The sequence below is a fragment of the Oryzias melastigma genome, unplaced genomic scaffold (assembly GCF_002922805.2).
Source record: "Oryzias melastigma strain HK-1 unplaced genomic scaffold, ASM292280v2 sc00310, whole genome shotgun sequence".
Lineage (NCBI taxonomy): Eukaryota > Metazoa > Chordata > Actinopteri > Beloniformes > Adrianichthyidae > Oryzias > Oryzias melastigma.
Window position 1 is genome coordinate 168,168 of NW_023416918.1, and position 13,527 is coordinate 181,694.

A 13,527-nucleotide genomic window follows, 5' to 3' on the forward strand; every position below is an offset into this window, starting at 1 on the left:
TTCCACCGTCCAAAAACATGCTTCATAGGTTTATTGGTGACTCTAAATCGCCCCTAGGTGTGAATGTGAGAGTGAATGTGTGTGTGATTGAGGCCCTGAGACAGACTGGTGACCTGTCCAGGGTGAACCCCGCCTTCGCCAGTCTGCAGCCGGGATAGGCTCCGGCACCCCCGCGACCCCGAAAGGGAAGAGGCGGCCAAGAAGATGAATGAATGTTGTGATTTTCTCCTTTTTTTCATCTTTAAACCATATTTATCAAAATAAAAATAAAAAAAAAATTCTGCTGAGACAATATGCATGTTGTCTACATGTGTGTATTCATGACAACACTAGAAATATTTTGTAAACCTTTTTAACACTTTTGATGTCATTAACGGACATTTTCTTGGGTGAAAAAACTGGTGCAGAAAAGAGTTAGTCGAAATGTATTAAGGAAGAGGTGTGGATAAAGGAACAGACCGGTGTTTCTGTCTTGTGATTCCTGTTGTCTGGTAGAGATTAGAACCGTTTCTCTGTTCTGTTTAGTTCTGAGTGTTCTGTCTCCATCTTTCCTGTAAAGAATAAAGTGGACGTGAGCATCAGACAGAAGTGTGGAGTCTCTCCCTCAGTGTGGGTTTCTGCTGTTTGTTGGTTGTCTGTAGGGTTCTGTACCAGAAATCAGAATATGTGGAATAACTGGGTAAGTTTAAGGGTAAGTTGGTTGATTTTCTTCACTTTTGGCTCCAAAACCTTAAATACTTAATACAACGTACTGTGTTTACTATAAAACACATCATATCAAAGATGTGAGCATAAAAGGATTATTTAGGTGTGAAGGGCTTTGTAGGGAGTCATGATGCTTTGGATGACCTGCTGAGGTGCATCCAGACTCTCCACTGCTTTAGTCAAACTGCTGACTGATTGAAAAACTGAACAGCTTCTGAAGGAAGATTATCAAACATGATCGTCTGCATACATTCGGTTCGGGAATTGGACGTTTTATAGAGTCTTGAGGCTGTTTCTGAAGGTCCAAAGAAAAGCAAGTGATGTGGCTCTGTCTCACACCAGCAGGGAGCGCTCTCAGCCGGACAGAGCAGATACTGAATGCTGAGCTCTGGATCAGCTGGAACGTCTCTGGATCTGATCCCACAAAAACAACTGATCACATCTGTTCAGCGTGTATTTGTAGGTAGGCTGAGCTCTATTGTTATTGGGTGGTTTTTATTTGTCTTCATTTTTTTTTTACCCTTGCTTTAAACGGCAAAATTTTATACCCTGAAGAATATTTCCATCTATACATCTTCTTCCGCTTCATCCGGGACCGGGTCACGGGGGCAGCAATCTGAGCAAAGATGCCCAGACTTCCCTCTCCCCGGCCACTTCCTCCAGCTCCTCTGGGGGGACCCCGAGGCGTTCCCAAGCCAGCCGAGAAACATAGTCTCTCCAGCGTGCCTTGAGCCTTCCCCGGGGCCTCCGCCCAGTGGGACATGCCCCGAACACCTCTCCAGGGAGGCGTCCAGGAGGCATCCGGATCAGATGCCCGAGCCTCCTCAACTGGCTCTTTTCGATGCGGAGGAGAAGCGGCTCTACTCTGAGCTCCTCACCCTATCTCTAAGGGAGCGCCCGGCCACCCTCCAGAGAAAACTAATTTCACCCACTTTTAGTCGGGATCTCGTTCTTTCGGTAACGACTCAAAGCTCATGACCATAGGTGAGTACTGGGGCGAAGATCGACCGGTAAATCGAGAGCTTTACTTTCTGGCTCAGCTCTCTTTTCACCACAGTGGACCGGTACAGCGACCGCATAATAGCGGACGCCGGTCCAATCCGCCTGTCGATCTCACGCTCCGATCTTCCCTCACTCATGAACAAGACCCCAAAATATTTAAACTCTTCCACCTGAGGCAGGAGTACTCCACCCACCGAGAGAGGGCAAACTACCTTTTTCCGGTCATGAACCATGGCCTCAGACTTAGCGGTGTTCACCCTCATCCCAGCCGCTTCACACTTGGCTGCAAACCGCTCCAATGCATGCTGGAGGCCCCGGCTTGATGGAGCCAACAGAACAACATCATCTGCAAAGAGCAGAGAGGAAATCCTGTGGTCCCCAAACTAGATCCCCTCCGGCCCCTGGCTGCGCTTATAAATTCTGTCCCTAAAGACTATGAACAGAACCGGTGATAAAGGGCAGCCCTGCTGAAGTCCAACATGCACCGGAAACAGGTCTGACTTACTGCCGGCCATGCGAACCAAGCTCCTGCTCCGATCGTACAGAGACCGGACAGCCCTCAGTAAGGCTCCCCGGACCCCATACTCCCAGAGCACCCTCCACAGGACACTCCGGGGAACGCGCTCGAATGCCTTCTCCAAATCCACAAAACACATATGGACTGGATGAGCGAACTCCCACGAACCCTCCAGCACCCTGGAGAGGGTATAGAGCTGGTCCACTGTTCCACGGCCAGGACGGAAACCACACTGTTGTTCCTGGATCTGAGGTTCAACTATCGGACGGACTCTCCTCTCCAGTACCCTGGCATAGACTTTCTCAGGAAGGCTGAGGAGTGTGATTCCCCGGTAGTTGGAACACACCCTCCGGTCCCCCTTCTTGAAAAGGGGAACCACCACCCCAGTCTGCCAGTCCAGTGGTACGGTTCCAGTCTGCCACGCAATGCCACAGAGACATGTCAGCCAAGACACTCTCACAACATCCAGAGACTTGAGGTACTCAAGGGCGAACCTCATCCACCCCCGGAGTCTTGCCACCGAGGAGCTCTTTGACTACCTCAGTGACCTCAGCTTGGGTGATGGATATTTCCACCCCAGTTTCCTCAGCCTCTGCTTCCTCAACGGAAGGCGTGTCAGCAGGGTTGAGGAGATCCTCACAGTATTCCTTCCACCACCCGACAATGTCCCCAGTTGAGGTCAGCAGATCCCCACCTGCACTGAAAACGGTGCTTGCAGAAAACTGCTTTCCTCTCCTGTGGCGCTGAATGGTTTGCCAGGATCTCTTTGAGGCCAACCGATGGTCCTCCTCCATGGCCTCACCAAACTCCTCCCAGGACCGAGTTTTTGCCTCCAAAACAGCCCGGGCTGCAGCTCGCTTAGACTGCCGGTACCTGTCAGCTGCCTCTGGTGTCCCACAAGCGACCCAGGCCTGATAGGACTCCTTCTTATGCTTGAAGGCATCCCTTACTTCCGGTGTTCACCACCGGGTTCGGGGGTTGCCGCCACGACAGGCACCAGAGACCCTGCGACCTTAGCTCCGGAAAGCAGCAGAGACAATAGAGGTGGAGAACATGGTCCACTCGGACTCAATGTCACCAACCTCCCTTGGTACCTGCTTAAAGTTTTCCTGGATGTGGGCGTTAAAGACCTCCCTGGCGGACGGCTCAGCCAGATGTTCCCAGCAGACCCTTACAGTACGTTTAGGTCTGCCAAGTCTTTCCGGCCTCCTCCCCCGCCAGGAAATCCAATTCACCACCAGGTAGTGATCAGTGGACAGCTCTGCCCCTCTCCGAACTCCGAACTGCTGTTTGGCCCATAAGCCGAAACTACAGTCAGAGACCTGTCCCCCATCCGAAGGCGAAGGGACACGACCCTCTCGTCCTCCGGTGTGAACTCCAACACTTGGCGGCTGAGCTGGGGGCTCATGAGTAAGCCCGCCCCAGTCTGCCGCCTCTCACCATGGGCAATTCCAGAGTGGTAGAGAGTCCAGCCTCTCTCGAAGGACTGAGTTTCAGAGCCCAGGCTGTGCGTAGAGGTGAGCCCAACTATATCTAGCCGGTATCTCTCAACCTCTCGCACCAGCTCAGGCTCCTTCCCTCCCAGAGAGGTAACGTTCCATGTCCCAAGAGCCAAATTCCATGCCCGGGGTTTGGGGCGCCGAGGCACTCGCCTTCGACTGCCGCCCAAACCACAACGCACCGGCCCCTTCATAGCTCCCCTGCAGGTGGTGGGCCCACTGGGGAGTGATCCCACGTCGCTCTTTCGGATTGGATGCGACCGGGACCCGTGGGAAGAGCCCCGGCCACCAGGCACTCGCCTCCGAGCCCTAACCCCAGGCCTGGCTCCAGGGTGGGGCCCCGGTGATGCCAATCCGGGCAACGTAGCGGGATCTCTGGTCTCGATGTTCATGAAGGGGTTTCTGAACTGCTCTTTGTCTGACTCGTCACCCAGGACCTGTCTGCCATGGGAGACCCTTCCAGGGGCAAAAGCCCCCGACAGCGTAGCTCCTGAGATCACTCGAGCACTCAAATCCCTGCACTACGTTAAGGTGGCGGTTCAAGGAGGGAATATTTTCCATCTAAAATATTTCAGTGTTTTTAATTTTGAGACTTAAAATTTCGACATACCAGAAATATAACGTTAAAAAACTTGAAGAGAAACATTACGCTTCAACAGTCTCATCGGAAAAGCTAGTCAATCTAGGAACACATCAATATTCAGCCAATCAAATCATGACACTGACGTGACGTCACGGTTTGCGGTCACCGATGGCCAGGTCCTTCGTAAAGCTGGTAGACCGGATGTTAAGGTCTGTGAATTCTGACGGTTTAGCCTTGTTTTATATTTTTATCTTTACATCACTTTATTGAAAGTTTGGAGTTATTGAAGATGAAAGCCTGTAATGTCCAGCGACAGCCCCGTAACATCACTGCTCTAGAGGAGATCCAATATACCAGCAACAGTTTGTGAAAACCTTGTGAAGAGTTACAGAAAACGTTTGCTGTCATTACCAACAAAAGGTTTACAACAAATTACGGAGATTACCTTTTCTCATTGACCAATTACTTATTTTACACCATAAATAACAATAAATTCTTTAAAAATCAGACAATGTGATTTTCTAGATTTTTCTAGTTTTCCCTCTCTCATAGTTGAGGTAAACCTATGATGAGCAATACAGACCTCTCATCTTTTTAAATGGGAGAACTTGGATAACTGGTGGCTGACTAATTATGTTTTTACCCCACAGAAATTAAACTACTGCGTGGGTTATTATTATTTGTTTGCGTCTCTCACTATTTTGCTGTTGTTGCAAATCAACAAGTGTTTTAAGGACCGTCCTCACATGTCATTTAACAAGGAGGGTTTTGGCTCATATTAAGTTTCTCACTCACACACAAACACACACACACCCATTCATGTCAGGTTTGTGAAAACACAACAGGACCGCTGTTCAAATCTAACAACAACCAAAAACAGCAGCAACATTACAACCTTCAGTTCATAAAACACAAGAACGATTCTTTTGAGGTAACAAAGGGGCATCTTGATGCTGTAGAGGGTGCTGGTATCATGCTGTAGCATCACGAGACTGACAGAGGTGCGTGGTGAGTTAACCTGGCAGCGCGTGAGTAGCTAAACAAACATTTCCAGCCCTTTCATTATACCACCATATAAACATTCAGACAATTAACACATATTTGGAAAAGATTCATACGTTTTTGACAGCCTGGAGGACCTGGAGAAATAAATCGACGACTGCTTTGATATCGTAGTCATGAAGAAGGGCTCTGTCAAGAATGGATAAAAGATTTCTATAAATGTGTTGTAAATCCAAGAAACCAGGCAGTGTTGTAATTGATCACTCTTTGTACAAAGGAGAGATTCGGCAAGAGATCATTCGGAGAAGTCTCCGTCTGGGTCTCTGCCTGGTCGCACCCACACAAGCATTTTTATTAAACACACATAGGAATTTCATGCATGGGCATAACGAAGCAATAAAGAAAGGTCAGTTCTACACATGATGTCTTAAGTCAGTGGTCCCCAACCACCGGGCCGCGGACCGATACCGGGCCACAGACCCATTGCCACCGGGCCGCGGAAGAATTTAGGGACTTTTTTTTTTTTTTGAGTCAGAAATCTTTTATCTTGAGAATCAACCGGATTCTCTCGATTATACTGAGCGCTAAAAGCAGTCCAGTGGCGTGTCAAACAAGAAAAGCTGCATGTGGAACCTTTCTCCGCGAATGGATGGGATTAGTGCAGCAACAGAAGAACAGACGGAAAACAACTGCGGTCAAGAGAGCCGCTGTTCGCTCAGCCGCGGTCAAGCCACCCGCGCTACAAAAAAGTCATGCGCCCGTATTACACGGTTTACGGTAAAGCATGGATCTCGGTGGAAGAGCTGTCTGTTGGAGCATTCGAACGTCAGATGTGCTTGGAGTGAAATGAAAAAGAGAAATAAAATTCTATAACAAAACTACGTATTCTATCAGTGGATATTTGTATTAATAATCTGTTATTTATTATGTCCTTTCTAAAAAGAAATGTTTATTTAACTTCATTATTGAAAACTCTAAAGTCATTTAAAAAATAAATGACTCCATAATTCCAGGCCTTGGACAGAAAATGCTTGTTCTACAGGTCGCCCTCTATTACCTCACAAAGATCTGTGCAGATATTTCAGTGGTGACTTGGAACCAGTCATCCATAGTCAGTTCTCTTTTATTGATAACCATGGAGTTGGTGGCATCGGCACTGGTGGAGGGCGCTACCAACACGGTCGTATTGGTGCTCTTCTGGGTTGTGGTGGGTGGTAGCATAAAACATATTCCTATTGTCCACGATGGGTCCTTTTCGGCGGACCAGGCCATCACATCCAGTAGATGGCATGGCCCGAAATGGGGAAGGAGGGGTTTCTTGGTGGTGTTTATATGGAAAGATATGTGTTGAGCAGTCCGGGTCAGGTTTGTGAAGATCCCAGCTACGAGTGGGCTGCGCCATCCGACATTGGGGTAAGTCCATGCCGGTGACTTGGAGCAGCTCTTTTTCCTACATAGACAGCAGAGAGAGATGTCTGGCAGGGGAGAGAAAGGTCATCTTGGTCTGGGTGAGGAGCATGTCCACGGAGTGTGGCACCTTGAGGACGAGGGGGTGGAACAGTACAACGTCAGCCGACTGTTGTACCGCTATTGCTGCAGCACAAACTGCTTAAACGCATGGTGGAAAGCTTTTGCCACGGGATCCAGTCTTTTTGAGTAGTACGCGATGGGTCGGAGTTTTCCTCCATACATTTGTCCTAAAAGCAAGGTCATGAAGGAGTCTTTGCAGTCCACTGTTTGTATGAAGGATTTAGAGTAGTCAGGCAATGCTAAAACGGTGCTGCCGGTCAACTTCTGCTTGAGATCTTGGAACGCAATTTCTGCGTCGGGGTTCCAGGTGAGGACAGCTGACATTTCCATTGGTTGGTCATAGATGAGTGACAGGAGTGGTTGAGTCACTGCGACATTGTTGGAAATCCAGGATCGGCAGTAATTCACTAGGCCGAGAAACTGCATCATCTGCTTTTTGGTCTTTGGTTTCGGGGCATTAAGCATGGCTTTTTGTCTTTTTGATGTCAGAGATTTTCCTTGGGACGTGAGGTTGTGTCCGAGGAAGGTGACCTTTTGTTGAACGAACTTCAGTTTGTGAAGAGAGGCTTTGCAGCCATTACTGGCGAGATGTTGGAAAAGGCTGGTAGCAGTAGTTTCGTTGTGTTGTGGGGTGTCTGATGCTATGAGGATGTCGTCAACATAGACAAGGACTTGGGAGTGACTGGGTACTGGGAATTCAGCTACACAGGCTTGTATAGCTGCACTGAAAATGGTGGGGCTGTCACAGAAGCCTTGTGGTAGTCGGGTATAGGTGTATTTCTTGCCCTGGTACGTGAAACCAAACCATCCTAGTGAGTCTGGATGGATGGGAATGGAGAAGAAGGCATTGCTGAGGTCTACCACAATGAACCATGTCATGTCAGGTTGGAGTTGGTTCAACAAAGTGTGTGGATCAGGGAGACAGGGAGCTCTGCTCTCGACTTCTTGGTTGACTGCTTTAAGGTCCTGGACCATTCTCCACTGGCCAGTGTCAGCCTTTTTCACTGGGAAAATTGGGGTATTACACTGGGCCCAAGGGGCTTCAATGATCACCCCAGAGGTTAACATGTCCTGGACTACTGGCCTGATGCCTTCTTCGGCGTCTTGCTTGAGGGGATACTGGCGGATTCTTGGTCTATAGTCAGTCTTGGGTTTTATTTGGACGGGAGTAACAGCATGCATGAGGCCAACGTCGGCACTGAGCTCAGTCTGGGATCGTCTGCAGACAGCATTATCTCTGGGGGTCACAGCATGGACAGGGGGGCTGTTCGATGGATGGTAGGTGTCAGGACAGTTTGCCAGATCAGTGAGACTCTCTGACAGCCGGTGGCAGTGTTTATTTCCCAGCCAGGTTTGTCCGAGGGCTGCCAGGTGAGGTCTTTTTGTAGATCAGTGATCCAGATGGCGAGATCATACCATCGGTCTTGTGGGCCTTTACTGACAGACATGTGGGGCTCTGTCCCATCCTTGGTGAACAGTCTCTGTGAGTACCAGGGTAAAGTGAAAGAGCAGGCGGACCTGCTCTTACAGTCTGTATAGAAATGAATCAGACAGACGGTCTGGGGTCCTGCTTCTGCAAAGTACTGGTAATAATCTTCATCTCTCGGGTCCAGGCGGTGGTGCTCGTAATGGAGGGTGACATGTAGAGCCAATGGGAGGACTACAGCGAAGGGTTCGAGGGAATACTGCTGAGCCAGGCATTGAAGGGAGTCTCTTAGACTGGGATCTGACGAGTCCAGGGAGAAATACAAGTTCTGTGGGCCCATCAGAGACATGAACACAGGAATGTCGGCTTCATAAGGGACAGCAACCATGCCATCATCTGTTGGACAAAGGGTAATGCGGAGAATAGTCATGAGGTCTCTTCCTAGTAGATTGACTGGGCAATTTGGGAATAGTACTACTGATGTAGCAGTAGCCAAACCGCTGACTGGGTCTTTAGCTTCCAGGGGCTCTGATATGGGACATGATGAAAGTACTCCATTGGCAGATTTGACGACGATTTTGGCGTGAGATGGCCCAATACCGGGTAAGGTGTCTTTCAAGACTGTTCTGTCTGCTCCAGAGTCACACAAGAAGGTGACTTTATAGCCATTCAGGAGGATTGTACATTCAGGTTTTTTAACGGGTAGGCCAGATGGGTACTGTAGGGGGGCCACCATCGTGAGATCCAGGAAAGCTTCAGATTGTTCCGCCCACTCTTCAGGTTCAATGTGGAGGTCAGGAACTTGCTTCAGGTCCTCCACTCGCGTTATGCTTAGTCAATTTTGAGGAGGTCTTGGCCCAAGGGGTGGATTTGGGTATTGTCCACCTTGAGGGGGAGGCTGGTATTGCTGGTTTTGGTGACTCTGTTGTTGTTGGTTACTGTGATTGTAATGTTGTCTTTGGTTGAAACCACCACCCTGTTATACGGGCACTCTCTGGACAGATGTCCGGGCCGGTTACAGGTATAACAGTTCCCTGATCCAGGATTGGGCTGAGGCCTCTGGTAATTTCCTTTTCCTCTGGAGCTTCCTCTATGGTTGTTGTGCCAACGTCCATGTCCCGAGGGGCGGTGCCGGGGGGGCCATGTTGTTGGTAGTAGATGGTGTTCTCCTCTTCCTCCACATCGTCGGTGAGCGAGCCAGCTTCCATGGCAGATAGAAAGACGGCCGCAGCCTGTTGAGCCTTAGTGGTTTTCTTCTTTTTGTGTATGGTTTCGGCGTGTCTGGCATAATTCATGATTGGGATGGGGCCATCAGTGGTATGATTGACATTGTACTTTTTGATAAAATTGGAGATTGGTGGGCTGAGGCCATTTAGGAGCGCAGTTTTAAATTGTTGTCGGGTCTGGGTCCTCCAGTCCACTGTAGGCTTTGAAAATTTCTTCCAAGCGCCCGAAATACTCGTCCACTGGTTCCTCTTCTTTTTGTTTGGTTTGTCCAATTTTGATAAAGTTGGTGGTTCTTCTCCATGTTTGCTCGACCCTTGTATAAAGTTGATTCAGCTGTGTGTTTAATGCGGCATCTCCTCCAGGCAGCCAGGCGTCGTTTCCATCCTTTCCAGTGAAGTCTCCTCTGACTCTCGTGAGGTTATGTTTAAGGCTTTTCCTCAGGGTTTTTTCAGCTTCCCATCCATTTAGGACGTAAGATGACATCAGGAGTTTATGATTCTCCACCCATCCTCGAGGGTCCACAGTAAGATCTCCCAACCCGGAGCACGCATCGGTGCATTCCTGCTCAGTCCATGGGCGGTAGACGGTCATGATCGGTCTGGAACCCTGTACGCCGGGGTCATGGTGTGGGTTCGCTACCTGGATCATGGGGAATGTGTGGGCTTGTTCTGGGTCATCAGGTAGTGGGGGTAAATCTTGGGTCGTGAGTCTGAGGAATTCAGTGTGTAGTCGGTCAACTTCATGAGCAGAAGGATAAAGGCCTTTATCAGGATTCGATTCTTTTGGTTTGGAAGTTGGTTGATGTTTGTCTTTTTGGTCTGCATTATTTGCTTGTTCGTTTTCTTGTTGTTTTCTAAACTTTAATCGGCCTGCCACAGTGTCAGTGAAGGCGCCATTTGAGTAAGGAGGGGGCGAATCGTGGAGCATGGCTGAGTGGACGCCGTGCCTTCTCCTCTCTCCTGTGGAACATTGGCTGCAGGACCAACAGCAACCTGTGGGTGGTGCTGTTGTGGTGGTTGGTTCACTACTTGTGGGTGTCTTCCGCTTGATGTTTCATCTTGTGGGTGGATTACTGCAGCAGCAACGGTTGCACTCTGTCTCATTTTAGCTCTGTCTTCCTTCCTCTTTTCTGCTTGAGTCAGCCATCCGAGAACAGCTTGCAGCTCTGGGTCGCCCTTTTTTTCTCTCTTCCTGTCTCTCTTAATGTCTGCCAGAATCTTGTCGCGCAGGGTGGTGCAGGCCGGGACAGAGAGGTTGCCTTTAAAGTAGTAAGGCTTCTTGATACATTTAGCAATATAATCTGCGCTTTCTGGGACTCTCTGATAATTTTATGATTTTAGGAAAATATTTTTCTATGTGGTGGATGTCTCAGGGTTTTTTTTTAATACGTATTGCAAATCTCTGAAGCCTTAAGGGAAGAATTAAAAAGGGGAAACTTAAGAAAGAACTTAAGGGAATATTTAAGAGAAAATTTAAGGGAAAGATTAAGGGGAAAATTAAAAAAGAACTTAAAGGAATATTTAAGGGAAAATTTAAAGGAAAAATTAAGGGGAAAATTAAAAAAGAACTTAAAGGAATATTTAAGGGAAAACTTAAGAGAAAGATTAAGGGGAAAATAGAAATAAAAAACTTAAGGGAATATTTAAGGGGAAAAATTAAGGGGAAAATTAGAAAGGGGAGCTTAAAATGCTATGAATAGCTATTTAAGAAATACACACAAACATTTGCACACATAAAACTCACTGAGACGACTTTATTGCACTCACTCTGTCGATGGACAATCACACACTCAGTTTTTTTTTTAATTTTTATTTTTTATCTAATTTTATTTTATTGAATTTGTTTTAGTTTTATTTTTCTGAGCTCAGTTGTTAACAGGCCTTGTATTGTTTAGCTGTAATCAATAAGTTTGTAATGTGATCACTCTGTGTACTTTTGACGCTCGACACTCCATATAAGGAGTTGTTTTTGAGCACAGAACTTAAGGAAATGAAACCGCAGCTGCGGAGCACACAGACAGCTTCATGGTTAGGGAGGATATGCTGCAGACAGTTTTCAAGACACACACACAATTTTGTTAATATTTACAGCAGGTTCCACCACCACGCCTTCCACCTAGCTCACAGGTGTCGAACTCCAGGCCTGGAGGGCTGTTGTCCTACATGTTTTCCAACCAACCTGCCTTTGAAGCTTCTTATTGGCCAAACACATCTATGGAAGCGTATGTGTCCCAAAAATCAAAATAAAAGTCAATACTGGAAATGCTAATTCATTTTCAAAATGTACCTGCATTATGTGTCTCTTAAATCAAACTAAAAAAAGCAATTATCAAAACTGTTTTTGCCTTTTCTTCTTCAACACCGCTCATTCTGCAACTTAATTTAAATGATGAAGAAAATGGCATTTGACATTAATTTTCAAAAAGTTCCATGGTAATTGTGTATCAAAATTCAATCATAAACATCAAACTTTAAAATTAAAATGCATAAACAGAAATTATATTTCATTTTCGAAATATACCTGCATTATCTGTCTCTTAAATCAAATGAAAAAAGCAATTCTCAGAACCGTTTTTGCATTCTCTTCTTCAACACAGCTCCTTCTGTAACATAAGTAAAGCGACGAAGCAAATGGAGATTGCGTTTTCGTTTTAACATCCAGCCGCGCAATAAGTGTAACAAAAATCTATTGCAATCTGGAATGAGCGGTTCCGAGATATCGGCGCACCACGATGACGTCAGGGCTCTCTTTTCGTCGTCTTTTGGTTTTAATAAAGTTAAAAAAAAAAAAAAAAGCTAGCTTTACCTTCAAACAACATGGCGTTCCAAAACCTGTGTGCGAATTATTTGTTAGAACTAGCGTCCCAGTTGGAGTTTGAAACTGTTTCAGCATGCGATACTCGTGACAGACTAGAATAGCTTTTAGAGAGTTTGGCTGAACACTCTGCCGTCACCGACATCAGTGTTGATGAAGTTGTCTTGGCCAACTTGCACTCAGCCCTTCATCAGGTGGATGCAATCGTACCTGGGAGGGGGTGACCTGTCATCAACATCTCTTTCCACGTGATTGAAGGATATTTATTACATGGTTTCAACGTCAAGGAAATATCGGGGGTGTTTGGTGTAAGTCGCCAGACCATACATCGGCGGATGAACGATAATGGACTGAGGTAAGCCGCATACAACTACTTTTTATCTGATGTTTGATAATGACCGTGTGCGCCAGCTATGACGGTTTAAATGGAAATGATGCTATATTTTTAAAAAAATTGTATATTCAAAGTTAAAAAGGTAAGGGGGGGGGAAATTGTTTAACAGTGATTAACAGAGAAGCTAGCTTGAGGTAACGTAGTCACCCTGCGTCTTCAACATGGATCGTGATATAGAGAAAACTGATTTTTCTCCTCCACCTTCTTCAGGTTGGCGCTCATGGTCCAGACCGAAGGAGACCCGTGTCTGAATGATAAAATGACGCTAGCATCATTGCTGATATAGGCTAACATAGTACACAGACGATCCTGAGTGAAACGTTTGTTGCAAATCCCATCACCAGGATGGAGTTCGCTTAAGTCAAAGCCAATTATACTCAGGCAATGTCGTCTAACTCCCAAGTCGATTGAAAGTTATGCAAACCAGTAGATTCAACCGTAATGCCTCCTTTCAACCTGTAGGATTATACACAAGCTGTTTTAGACAATAGTTTCATGAATTAAATAAGTTTGTTATAAATTGTCAAAATGTGGCAAGGATCAACAGACAGCACATTTAAAGCCCCCCAAATGTCCCAAAAGCTGATGTAACAGGGGTTTTGGGTGCAACTTCCTGTAAAGGGTGATACTTCCGGTCGACCCCGGTGTTGTGCCATGGTAAGTATACCCTGCCAGAATTTGTATTCCCAGTCTCTGGCTTAATTGATTTGTTTTGTAACACTCCCTTTTTTGTCCCCAAGAGCGTAAAAAAAGGTGGATGATTTACTTGGGATACTTACCTTGGCACCACAACGGAACTATTATTGATTTACATTACAGCTGTAGAGC

The 13,527-nt window shown here is 46.8% G+C and overlaps 1 long non-coding RNA gene across 1 annotated transcript in view; it reads left to right on the top strand.

Annotated features, from left to right (window-relative positions):
* Positions 1–11,077: 11,077 nt before the first annotated feature.
* Positions 11,078–13,527, top strand: part of LOC112141213 — a 12,875-nt gene continuing 10,425 nt past the window's right edge. Inside the window, exon 1 of the long non-coding RNA XR_002918334.2 lies at positions 11,078–12,660. This is a non-coding gene — a long non-coding RNA (uncharacterized LOC112141213). The remainder of the gene's footprint in view (positions 12,661–13,527) is intronic.